Source organism: Paroedura picta, chromosome 2 (assembly GCF_049243985.1).
Source record: "Paroedura picta isolate Pp20150507F chromosome 2, Ppicta_v3.0, whole genome shotgun sequence".
Lineage (NCBI taxonomy): Eukaryota > Metazoa > Chordata > Lepidosauria > Squamata > Gekkonidae > Paroedura > Paroedura picta.
Genome location: NC_135370.1, coordinates 36106401 through 36117931, shown reverse-complemented (window position 1 = coordinate 36117931; position 11531 = coordinate 36106401). Strand labels below are relative to the sequence as shown.

Sequence of the window (11531 nt, the reverse complement as noted above, 5' to 3'; positions counted from 1 at the left end):
TAATTACTGCTCTCAGCAATAACATTACCAAATGCCTACTGGGCACGGTGAGGGAAGAAAACAACGGTTGGACTCTGTGAAACACATTTACATACATGTAATGAGCATCAGGCTTTGCTAACGTGATATACTGATCGATAACAGGTTAAGTTGATATAAGACCACACAGCATTCCGCTGTCCTTATAAGCCCTTGGATCATAGTCATGATTCCTGAGCAAATCAATCACTGTTCCCTTTATTTTCTGATGGGGGTATCTGCAAGGACTACCTGTATACTAAAGATTTCTTCCAGTTTTTCTTCAGTTATATGGAACATCAGCCGGGGCAGTGGGAGCTGAGAGCTCCATGCCACCTCAGCTGGGGCTGGCTCCTTTTGCAGCTCAGTTTAAACCGAGCTGCAAGAAGAGCCAGCTCAGGATTGGTCAGGGCAGCAAGAGCTGAGAGCTCCCAGCCAGGTCTGTGTGTGTGCGGAGAGACCTCCCTGCCACATGCAGATCCCGGGGCAAGCTTCTGCAGCATGGTTTAAGGAGAAACCAAGCCAGCCCACAGGTTAGGCTGACTTTTTTTTAAATGTATTTTTCTTTTTGGGTCTAAGCAGTGGTCCCCAACCTTTTTATCACCAGGGATCGGTCTACACTTGACAATTTTACTGATGCCAGGGGGAGGGTAGTCTTTTGCTGAGGGATGTCGCCGCCTGAGCCCCTGCTCCACTTGCTTTCCCGCCTCGCCCCTGACTTCCTATCGCCCACTGGGGGAGCGCTACCAGCAGCAGCTGTGCAGTGCCACGCCGAGGGGGAGCCCCAGCCATGGCGGGCACTGGAGAGCACCAAAGGTGAGATGGCGGCAGAGTGGCACGGCAACCCTCAAGGCAGCAGCCAGGGAGGAGGACAAGGAGGAGCCACGGCCTGGTACCGACTGATCTACGGACCGGTTGAGGACAGCTGGTCTATAGAACCTGAAAAAAATTGCATTTCTGAAACATTTCAGATTTGAATACCATACCAGTATTTTTTGGAAATATTTAAACTTTTTCAGGTCCAATAGACCCGGACCCCAAATCACAGTTGTTGTTGTTGTGGTTTTTTTTTTTTGGGGGGGGGGTTGCACACATTTCCTAGTTAGTCATGTACCCCATCTCGTTACCAGTGTTATCTGCATGCAGACAGAGGAATCCATGAGGCCAAAATGCCATAATTTCTGGTAGCCCATGTGGATGAACAGAAAAAATGTTTTATAAGGATCGATTAGTAACCATGCAATGCCCTGAAATCTTGGGGTCCATTGGAGTATAAATTGTGAGAGTATTTTGGAAGCCTAAAATATTAGTGTCATTACTGCAAAAAAAAAAAAAAGTATGGCCAATGACAGCCTCATGTCCCGAAGATGGATGGTATACAATGGACTGTAATGTGCAATAACAAACTCAACTCTTCCACATTCAGCTTTAACCACCTGAGAGTAGTGCAACAAATGAGAGCCAAATGCAGAGTGTATTTTAAGTTATGATCCCATCATTAGCTGAATGAGCCAATTTTTTTCATTTTGAAGTGAGAGAGAAAAGCAAGAGCAGAGGGCAACATATGGGCCAATGTATAATAATTCTCTTATTGATTGCCTTGCCGGCAATTCCCCACCCCATCTGCTATATGCATGCTGGATTCTTTCCTTATAGTGAAATGAACACTGAACATCATGCAGCAGGAAATCAAGAAGGAAGGGGACAGAACAATTCAGCATTGCAATAAGCAGCTACAACTAATTTTCATCCCACTGGCAGCAGTCAGTGCCTGTAGGCCACACAAACATAATTAAACTGTCAGTAGAAAAGTTTCCTTTCCCTTTAGCCAATAAAAGCTCTACGAGACATCAATCTCGAGCAGTGGATAGCTGTTGTTAATCACTTATCCCTCAATAGACAAAAGGAGCGCACACACAAAAAAATGGTTGCCATTGCTAGAGTTCTTTTTGGATCCCTGTGAAAAGTAAAAAGGTAAATCATAAGAATATATGTCCAAATTAACTTGCAAACATGGTAAAATGTATTGCCTCCTGAGATTAACGTACAAAGGAAACTCCAGAAGGATATATGCTATTGTGTTGATCTTTTCTAAGGGAAAGAGGCAGATTCGTTCTCAGGTAAATGTGTGAACCTACCCCTCATAACTGCTGAGGAGTGAGCTTTCAGTCTGACCAGAATGAAGCCATTAACAGGCTTTGGGAAGACAGGTATGGGAGGGAAAATATTTTGGAGGTGGAATACCAAAATATTGGGATGAACAGGTGCGGCATGCTCTAAAGCGGTGGTCCCCAACCACCGGGCCGCGGCTCCCTCTCCCCGCCCCCCCCCCGCAGTAAGAAACTTCCCAGGCCGCAAGCAAATCGGCTGCAAAAGTGGCCGATTAGCTTTCAGCCTGGCAAGCTTCTTTTTGTGGGAGGGGGGGAGAGGGAATCAGGGGCTGTCCCATGCCTGAGTGCCTCCTCCTCCAACCGGCTTGCCTGTCTGTGCAGCGGCCAGCCAATCGCCTTCCATTCCCCACCCCTAACCACCTCATCCTACTTCCACATCTCTCCAAGGCTCAGAGGCTGCAGGTCCCTGACGCGTGAGAGCTGCCCCTGCAGGTGAGTTCCCTAACAGCTACCTGCAGCCTTTCCAGGCCCTGTGGGGAGGAGGAGGCTGTCCACAGAGTTCTTCCACTCCACTCCCCTAATCTAGCGCCCGTTGTACTCCTGGATGCAACGGGCTTTGTCCCTAGTTATCTATAAATAACTAGCTAGGTCTAAATTCTGGCTTAAACCATCAGGGCTAACTGTATTAAGACAAAATATTAAATGGACCTCTTGTAATAGATTTTTTGGGGTATCTCTTTCTGTGGAGAACCAGTTTGGCCAGCCCTGGTTTAGGATATTCTATGGGACCCCACATGGGGCTAGTAAGGCATTTTCAGCTTTACCTTCACTTTTCAGCTTCACCTTCACTTTCAGCTCCAGGGTTGTTGTAAGGATAAAAAAAGGGAAGGACTGGTGCATGTGCCCTTGAGCTTCTTGGAGAAAGGGAAGGATTTAAAAAAAAATTAAACCTAGCTGGACACAGGAATGGCTAACCTGTTGTCGTTTGTTATGACACAGAAACAGGTAGACTAGACATAATAGTGGAGTCAATAGTGGTAGTGGAGTCAATTCATCTACTCTCACTCTAGTAGAGCTAACCCCCAACCTGATCTGATCTTGCCATCTTCTGCCATGTTCATCACAGAACTAGGATGATTTGGGAGGGGAAAAAAATCAAAGGGTAGGCTTACCCATTTTTACTTTGGTTATTTGGGAAATCACCTGAAAGTAATTCAGTGTGGTTCAAAATTTGCAACCAGCTGCAGTGTGGAATATACTTAAGTAACAGTCTTGTGTCGTGATTCACTGCAGGCCATGTTGGAGCGGCACCAGGTTTTCACAGATGAGATAAGCAAAAGATTTCTGTGAGCAGAGTTGCCAAGAGGCCCCTCAAAACCCCAGACACAGAGTCCCTTACTACCCCCTTCGGTCCAAATGCCAACGTCACATGAAGGCCAAGCTCCACGGGCCCTCCAGAATGATCCAGGCTCCCACATTTGGTCCCCCTAGGCTTCTCTTTCCAACAGTCCTGTTTGTATGAAAGGGGAAGAAAAACAGAGAGACTTCTGATAATCTCTAATCAGTAGCCAGACTTCTGATAATTACTATTGTATCCCATCTTTGTCCAGAGTGCAGGACAGTGTATATGGTTCTCCTCTCCTTTATTTTATCATGGTTGAGCAGGGGGGTTTGAACCCAGGTCTCACCAGCTCTAGCCCAAGATCAAACCACTGGCACCATATTTAATGCCTATGCAATCCTCTTTTGTCCGACAGAACTCCCCGGGGTCTCAGGCTAATCTCTAAGACAGGGGTAGTCAAACTGCGGCCCTCCAGATGTCCACGGACTACAATTCCCATGAGCCTCTGCCAGCAAACTCTGTCCATGGACATCTGGAGGACAGCAGTTTGACTACCCCTGTTCTAATTGCTGCTTGGCCTCTCTAATCCCTTGTCCTTATCTGTTGATTTACAGAACGCTTCCTCCCTTTTCCCAGGGCCCGCTTTCGAAGGGGAACCTGCCTATACAATCCACTCCTCTCAGTCGGCTCCAGATTTTCTAGTTCCTTCTGCAGGATTACATTCATTGCAATTGCTGCAAGGCTTTATGTGATAGGTTATCTGTTTTCTTTATTTGCGTATGTGAGCAGTAGCCACTAGGTGGCAAGCACCACCCAAACTGAATGTTGGGAATCTCCAACCTTATATCGGTGGGTTTCAGTCCCTGATTTATCTTGCTGCTCGCCAAGAACAATTCTTGTGCTTGGGTTTCGTTTATTTTTTTTTTAAGAAAGCAAGAACAACCAAATCAAAGTGTCAGTTTTGCCCACAAATTCTATTTGTCTGCAGCTGTAATCCAAAGGACAAACTTGGCATGGCCTCAGGAGATCTGTGAATAGATCTCTTTTTTAAAAAGTTAAATATAACAGTTGCAGGGGAGGGAGGGAAGGACTGGTTTAGACTGGGGCCATGAATTTGGAAAAGCTTTAAAAAAAAACCCACACTGCCCTTATGCCATTTTCAAGACTTCGGCCTGCTGCTTCAGAGCAGCTATTTCTTCCATGGGGGTTGGGAGGACATAGGAAGGACACGTCTCACTGTGTATTGCATCTGGGCAACGGCTTTATCATCTGCTTCTTTCCGATACTGCCTAGAGCCAGTCTGGTGTAGTGGTTAAGAGTGGCAGGCTCTAATCTGGAGAACTGGGATTGATCTCCCACTTTTCTACATGCAGCCAACTGGGTGACCTTGGGCCAGTCACAGTTCTCTCAGAACCTTCTCAGCCTCACCTGCTTCCCAGGATGTCTATTGTAGCGAGAGGAAGGGAAGGCTATTGTAAACCACTTTGATACTCTTTTGGGCCAGTAAAAAGCAAGGTACAAAAAAACGCTCTTCTTTTTCTTCAATCCACCTTTATGAGACACTGCCCTGGACTGAGTTAGGAGAAAATGAAATTGGTTGGGAAAATAACCAGGAAGTGAGACCTTCTGTTGTGAACCTCTGTTGTAACCCCAGGAAGATGAAGCCCTTTTCAGATGCAGCTGCAGGAAAAGTCCCATACAAAGGACCACTCTAGACTGCCACATGGGATTGCTGGATAGTTGCTATTTGTTCCTTTGGGAAAACCTGTATAGACTGAGAGTTACATGAAGCTTTCCCCATTGGGGTAATAGCAGCTCTCGAGGGCCTTATCAGGTCAGGAAAAGTGCAGGGGGGAAGGCTTAAAATTCTGGGGTTGCCCATTGCATGGCCTGGCAACCAGGAGGACATGGGGGAGGTGGGCTCTTATCGTTGGGGGTGGGGCACTATCCTGGATACCATGTAATGATGTCACTCCTGGGGTGACCCAGAAGCATCAGCATTGCATTGGGAGATACTCTAGGACTTGCTCATACAGTTTTGGGGGAGAGTGCTAGAACGATGCCCAGGTGTGAGGCTGATGCTTCCAAGCCACACTGGAAGCGGCTTTATCATGTGGCGATCAAAATGACTACAGCCTGTTTTGCGGGCCTGCTTCCGTCTGTCAACTAGACAAATGTTGGCGGGCAATGACAACAATTGCCAGGAGTTTGCCTGCTATGAGCAAGCACTAGGAAAGCCTACTTAAGACCCCTCCCCCCCCCCATGCCATGGTTCTGATCTGAACTGGCCCCGTGCATGCCTGGAGATGAAGAACTTCCAAATCACATCTGGCAACTCCCCACACACCTGCCATGTGGACTTTGTAACATGTAAGTAGGCCATTATCTCCACAGAGATGTACAGTTGTGTCATATAACACAGAATACTGCACTACAAACACATATAAGCCATTTAAAAACAAAAGCCAAATGTAATAGGTATTGTATACTCCTCATTAAAAAAATCAGCTGACAAGGATTCTTACCCATTATGTGGAACGTCCACATAAGGGGCGAGAATCCTTGCTCCCTTCCCCCTCCCTCGACCCCCCACGCATGCTCCTTACCTGCTGGCATGTCTTTTGACGGGGGTGGGGCCAGCCCAGTGACACACAATGATCTGTTTTGCTGGGCTGGCCACACCCTCACCCCCACCAGTCTCCCGAGGCTGCCACTGTTCTCCAGAGGGCGGGAGTAGCCTTGGAAGATTGGCAGCAGCGACGGCAACGCCAGAATAATGAGCACCCCTCAGTGCCACTCCACACTGCCCATCTACTGCCGCGGGCCCTGGGGGCGGGACTACATACATCATGTCTGTAGACTTCCGTTGGAGGGACCACGCCAGTAGATGTTCCACATGAAAAACAGTGTCCCAGAAAACAAAGGAAGCATGAAAGAGCAGGCAGGCACCCGCATACAAGACAGAACATTCTTAATGGACCCTTCAAATGCCAGTCTGGTCAGCGTTAAGTAACAAGCAGAAGGCTTGCAAAATGGAATGGTAACATTTACCGAGGGATTTATGCTGAAATTGAAATGGCTCCCTTGTTCAATCTTCGCCTTCAGTTTCCGCCCAACAGACTTCCCTGAGCCTTATTAGCTGTAGCAGAATCCAAAATAGAGACTGAATGAAATAATTGAATGGGAAGACAGCATAGTCTAGGAGCCTCGATCACCTCTTCCTTTTTATTCTCTCCCTGGGAGGAAAGCTATTATTCTTCCTTCTGCACAAATCCAGTTGTTCCTCCCGGCAATCATGTAAATCTTTGGCATCTGTCTCACAGCCGAACAACAAGTCCGGCCAGCGGGAAATTTCTTCTGAGAGCAACAGGCAGCCGTAAAAGAAGGGAGGCACAAACAATCGCTCTCCAGCCCTTGCGGGGTTTTTTTAATTCCTTTTTTAAAAGGACTATTGAAAACACTTCTAGATTCTGGGGAACAGACTCCTCCAACACAGTTCTCAGAAAAACGAGTCTCTCTGAAATCCTGCCACCTGAAGCCATTTCATTCCAAGTTGCTAAACAGAAGGAATCTGAACCTCTTGGCTTGTCTCATTGTCTTTTCCAACCAGGTTATTTGTCTAGGGATGGACGCTGTTGGGAAGTGGAGTTTTCCCCACTTCCCTACAGCATTATGGTACATTCATGTACTTCTTGGGTTTCTCCTGGCTTTTTTCTACTCGTTCCCAAACCTGGTCCCATTATGAGAAGACAAAGCTCACTGGAAAATACAATCATGCTAGGAAAAGCTAAAGGCAGCGGGAAAAGAGGAAGACCCAACCTGAGAAGGATTGACTGAATAAAGGATCAGGTGATCCTCAGGGCATTTCCGTTAAATGTAGTGAAATGCTTACCTTATGTAGTTGTTATATTCTGGCGCCTCCATATGACGTCACCAACATCCAGTGTCTGAGCAGTAACTGTCTGGCTACATCCTCTATTTTAAAGTGCTAGTTGGGGAATTGCATAAAGTGGATTCCCCAACTTATTTAGCACAAGCTAAGGGAGAGGAGCCAGCAGGCAACCAGCAGAGGGAAGGTATGGAAGCTGAGACGAGCCTGCCTTGTCCTGCCCTCGCACGAAGATCCCGGGAACAGGAATGTGTTTTTTAAAATGGCTAACATCCTGGAGCAACAAACAGGCGGACAAGTGTGCACGCGATGCCAGAAATAATCCCCCCCCCGATAAAGTTGTAACACAAAGCATGCGTCTCTAAAGTCCCCCCCCAAAAAAGATCAGAAACAATATTCATTTTTAAAAGCTATATGCATATAAACATTTAAATGGAGAACTATGAATTTAAAAAACAATTAGCCAGCATCATGGGACCTTTAAAACATGGAGAAAGGAGATTGGCTGCCTGGTTTGATTGAAAGGTGGAAGAGAGTCGTGTGTAAAGTGCATTGCTCTCTTCCACCATTTCCAGCAGCACTTGTGGAGGGTGAGAAGCTCAAAAAGGTGGCAGATGAAAGCGACACAGTTGGCATAGCACTGTTTTTTCTGATGTGCCCTCAGTTTACAAGGCTGAGCAAGGCTGCTAACAAGTGGATGCTTGGGAGGTCATTAATTCATATGGTCGCCATAAGTCAGGAGCAATTTGATGACACTTCACGCCACACACGCCCACAGTCTTGCCCATGCAGCAACCATTTTCCCTCCCACAGGCCCCTACCATGACCATTCCGTGTGCGATTTTTTTAAAGCAATTGGAAATGGATATATCTTATATATTGTTATGTCAGTAGCCAGTTTTAAAAGCCCTTTGAAAAGCCCCTCAGTGGCACGGGAGGGAACAGCTGCGGCAGGTACTGTGGAAAGGGAAAATGTAGGGAAACTAACCATCCGGAAGCCCCGTTGCCCTTCAGCTGCAGCTTCAGAAAGAGAATGCTGCCAAGTGGAATGCTGCCAATGCAGGACTCACTCCCCAAAACTATTAGAATGAGTGATTACTTTCAGACCTGCATGACAAATAATGGTTTGGGGGAAAAGGTGCAACGGTCGCTCTGTGGCATGGTTTTATCCTTGAAGTCACACTAGTAGAGCAGAAGGGAAGCTGCTACCCTGTTTAACCACCGTCTTTAATGGAGTGGCGTATAAAAAACAGGAGATGGGGCCACTTCCTTGAGGTCCCTGAATATGCACCTTTATAAGAGGGCAGTTGCTATTTACACATATGTAGAAAAATGATATACCTAACTGCTATAAGAGCAACCCCTACACTCTATCCTTGAGAGACCCCTCTCTCTGAAAAGGCCCAGCTCTCTCCGTTCAGCAAAGTCCGAAGCCTCTCTCCAGGGAGGGGCGGCCTATAAGATGAAATTAATAATAGGGATGAGGTTGATGCAGAGTTTGGGACAAGGGTGATGGTTGCCATAGGACACCATTAACATGTTAAGCCATTGATCCATATTTCCTCCTCCCCAAAATGTTCCTGATAATGTAAAAATGCAACGTTCCTCATGTTCACAGTCCCCTTCTCCCCTTCAAGCTACAGCCAATGAAGGGCAGGAATCTCTGAGCATGATGATGTCACCTGATGTGCCTTCTTTGAACCTTATCAGATAAACCACATAAGTTGGTGACATCCCCATATAGTTTGGGCTTTTGCAGCTATTTTGACTAGGCCTTTGCTCTGCTGAGAACCATGCACCTCCTTTTGTGTTTTGTTTTTGCACTCAGAATAACATCTTGGTCAATACTCCATTGACTAACTATTACCCCTTATTACAGGATTAGAACTGAAGTTTTTCTGCCACTTTTCCCAGAGAGGCGTCTGTCCATGAGCCACATGGCACTTGAAGGAAGAACGATTTTTCTATACACTCAGCAGATAAGTTAACTGTATCTTTAAGAGGTAGGAGGTGAGTGTTTAAACCTGCAGGCTTAATGGTGCTTCCAGTAATTGCATAAAGATAGACTCCTGGTTTTTAACACTTATTGATTTAGTCAGGCAACTTCAACTGGAAAAGGCATCAGCAATACGAAGGACTTGCTTGTGTTTTCACTACACAGAAATTCATGCACACTGGCTGCTTGCTTCCATACAGTGTTGCTTTCATTGCCGCTGCAAATAAAAGCGATATGTATGTTAGCGATAGAGCCTTCATATGTGGCAGTTTTCTATGTACTTTCTCCACCTTTCCCCCCCCCCCCCAACTTTTCCATTTCACATATAATCTGCAGTGATTCCACATAGACTCTCAGGGATGTGGTCACCATGGCTGCCATGGTGGCGCTGCTGATGCTGACCTATTTCACACATGCACTATAACACTATAAAGACTGCGCTTAAAATTATAATAGATAAAGAGATAATACGTTGCTACAGCACTATAGAGAGGAAGCACTCTGGCGGTGTTATAGCAATTGCTGATTTTTTTTATAACTCTCCATTAGCACAACAGGAAAACTATGCCAAGAGAACGGTACTCATGAAGGACTGATGGTAGGAAATGGGTACTGATACAGGTGAAATCTTTGCAGGGTAGCCAAATACACACCATTTTCCACAGGTGACATGTTAACATGCTTGGACTACATTCTTTCATAAAGAATGAAACACAGTTGAGAAAGAGAGCTTTGAAGATAGAACCTGGAAAAAGGACTGTGCTGCCCTGGCAGAATTATAAATTGTCTGCACGTAGTAGTCAGCCAGTAACCTTTTATTGGCATAAAGCACATAGTAAGTGCATGCATGAGATGACTGAGGAAAATGTAAATAGTCCTAGTCCTTTAAGAGAGGGTGGCAATTTGTAGAGCTTCCAAGGTCATATGCTTGTATCAGCTGACTGGTATATGCAGCTTTTCTTCTGGGCGCTTGCTGTAGAATTCTGTAAACACTTGAGCTTTCTTTTACCTCTGGAAATGGAGGGACATAAGTTCACTCTCTTTTCATGGAGGGTCACAAACCTTCAACAGCAGGACAGCTGGAATCCACTCATCAAATATGCGAGTCAGTCGAACCCTGCTTAGGCTCCATATTGATTTTAAGTGATAAAAGCGTAAACTGGAAGTTCCCTTTGTGCCTTCCTTATTGTATTTATTGTATTTATTTTTATATTAATATGCTGCCCTCCCCTGAGGCTCAGGGTGGTTTACATGGAACTGGAGAAAAATGGTACAAATAACACGATAAATTGAACAATAGCAATACAGTCATAGCAGTGTTGTTGTTGTTAAGTGCGAAGTCGTGTCCGACCCATCGCGACCCCATGGACAATGATCCTCCAGGCCTTCCTGTCTTCTACCATTCCCCGGAGTCCATTTAAGTTTGCACCGACTGCTTCAGTGACTCCATCCAGCCACCTCATTCTCTGTTGTCCCCTTCTTCTTTTGCCCTCAATTGCTCCCAGCACTTGGCTCTTCTCCAGGGAGTCCTTCCTTCTCATGAGGTGGCCAAAGTATTTGAGTTTCCTCTTCAGGATCTGACCTCGTAAGGAGCAGTCAGGGCTGATCTCCTCTAGGACTGACCGGTTTGTTCGCCTTGCAGTCTAAGGGACTCGCAAAAGTCTTCTCCAGCACCAGAGTTCAAAAGCCTCAATTCTTTGACGCACTTGGTCCAACTTCCTTATGGTCCAACTTTCGCAGCCATACATTGCAACTGGGAAGACCATAGCCTTGACTAGACGCACTTTTGTTGGCAGGGTGATGTCTCTGCTTTTTAGGATGCTGTCTAGATTTGCCATAGCTTTCTTCCCCAGGAGCAAGCGTCTTTTAATTTCTTTGCTGCAGTCCCCATCTGCAGTTATCTTGGAGCCCAGGAAAATAAAATCTGTCACTAAGTCATAACAGTAGAACAATATAATAATGGAACAAACATGGTGGGAACATCCGTTTAACTGTAACATACTGACGGACCCGTGGGAGGGACATATGGGTGGTGGTTTTCATGGGAGGGGGCTCAGGGGCCAATGGAAGGTGATTGAACTCAGGTCAACCTCAACCAAATGCCTGGCAGAAGAGTTCCCTTTTGTAAGCTCTGTGGAACTTTTAAAGCTCCGCTAGGGCTCTGATCTCCTCTGG

The 11531-nt window shown here is 46.1% G+C and overlaps 1 long non-coding RNA gene across 2 annotated transcripts in view; it reads right to left on the bottom strand.

Annotated features, from left to right (window-relative positions):
• LOC143829229 (uncharacterized) overlaps positions 1-11531 on the bottom strand; it is a 53137-nt gene that overhangs the window by 10040 nt on the left and 31566 nt on the right. The window lies entirely within an intron of this gene.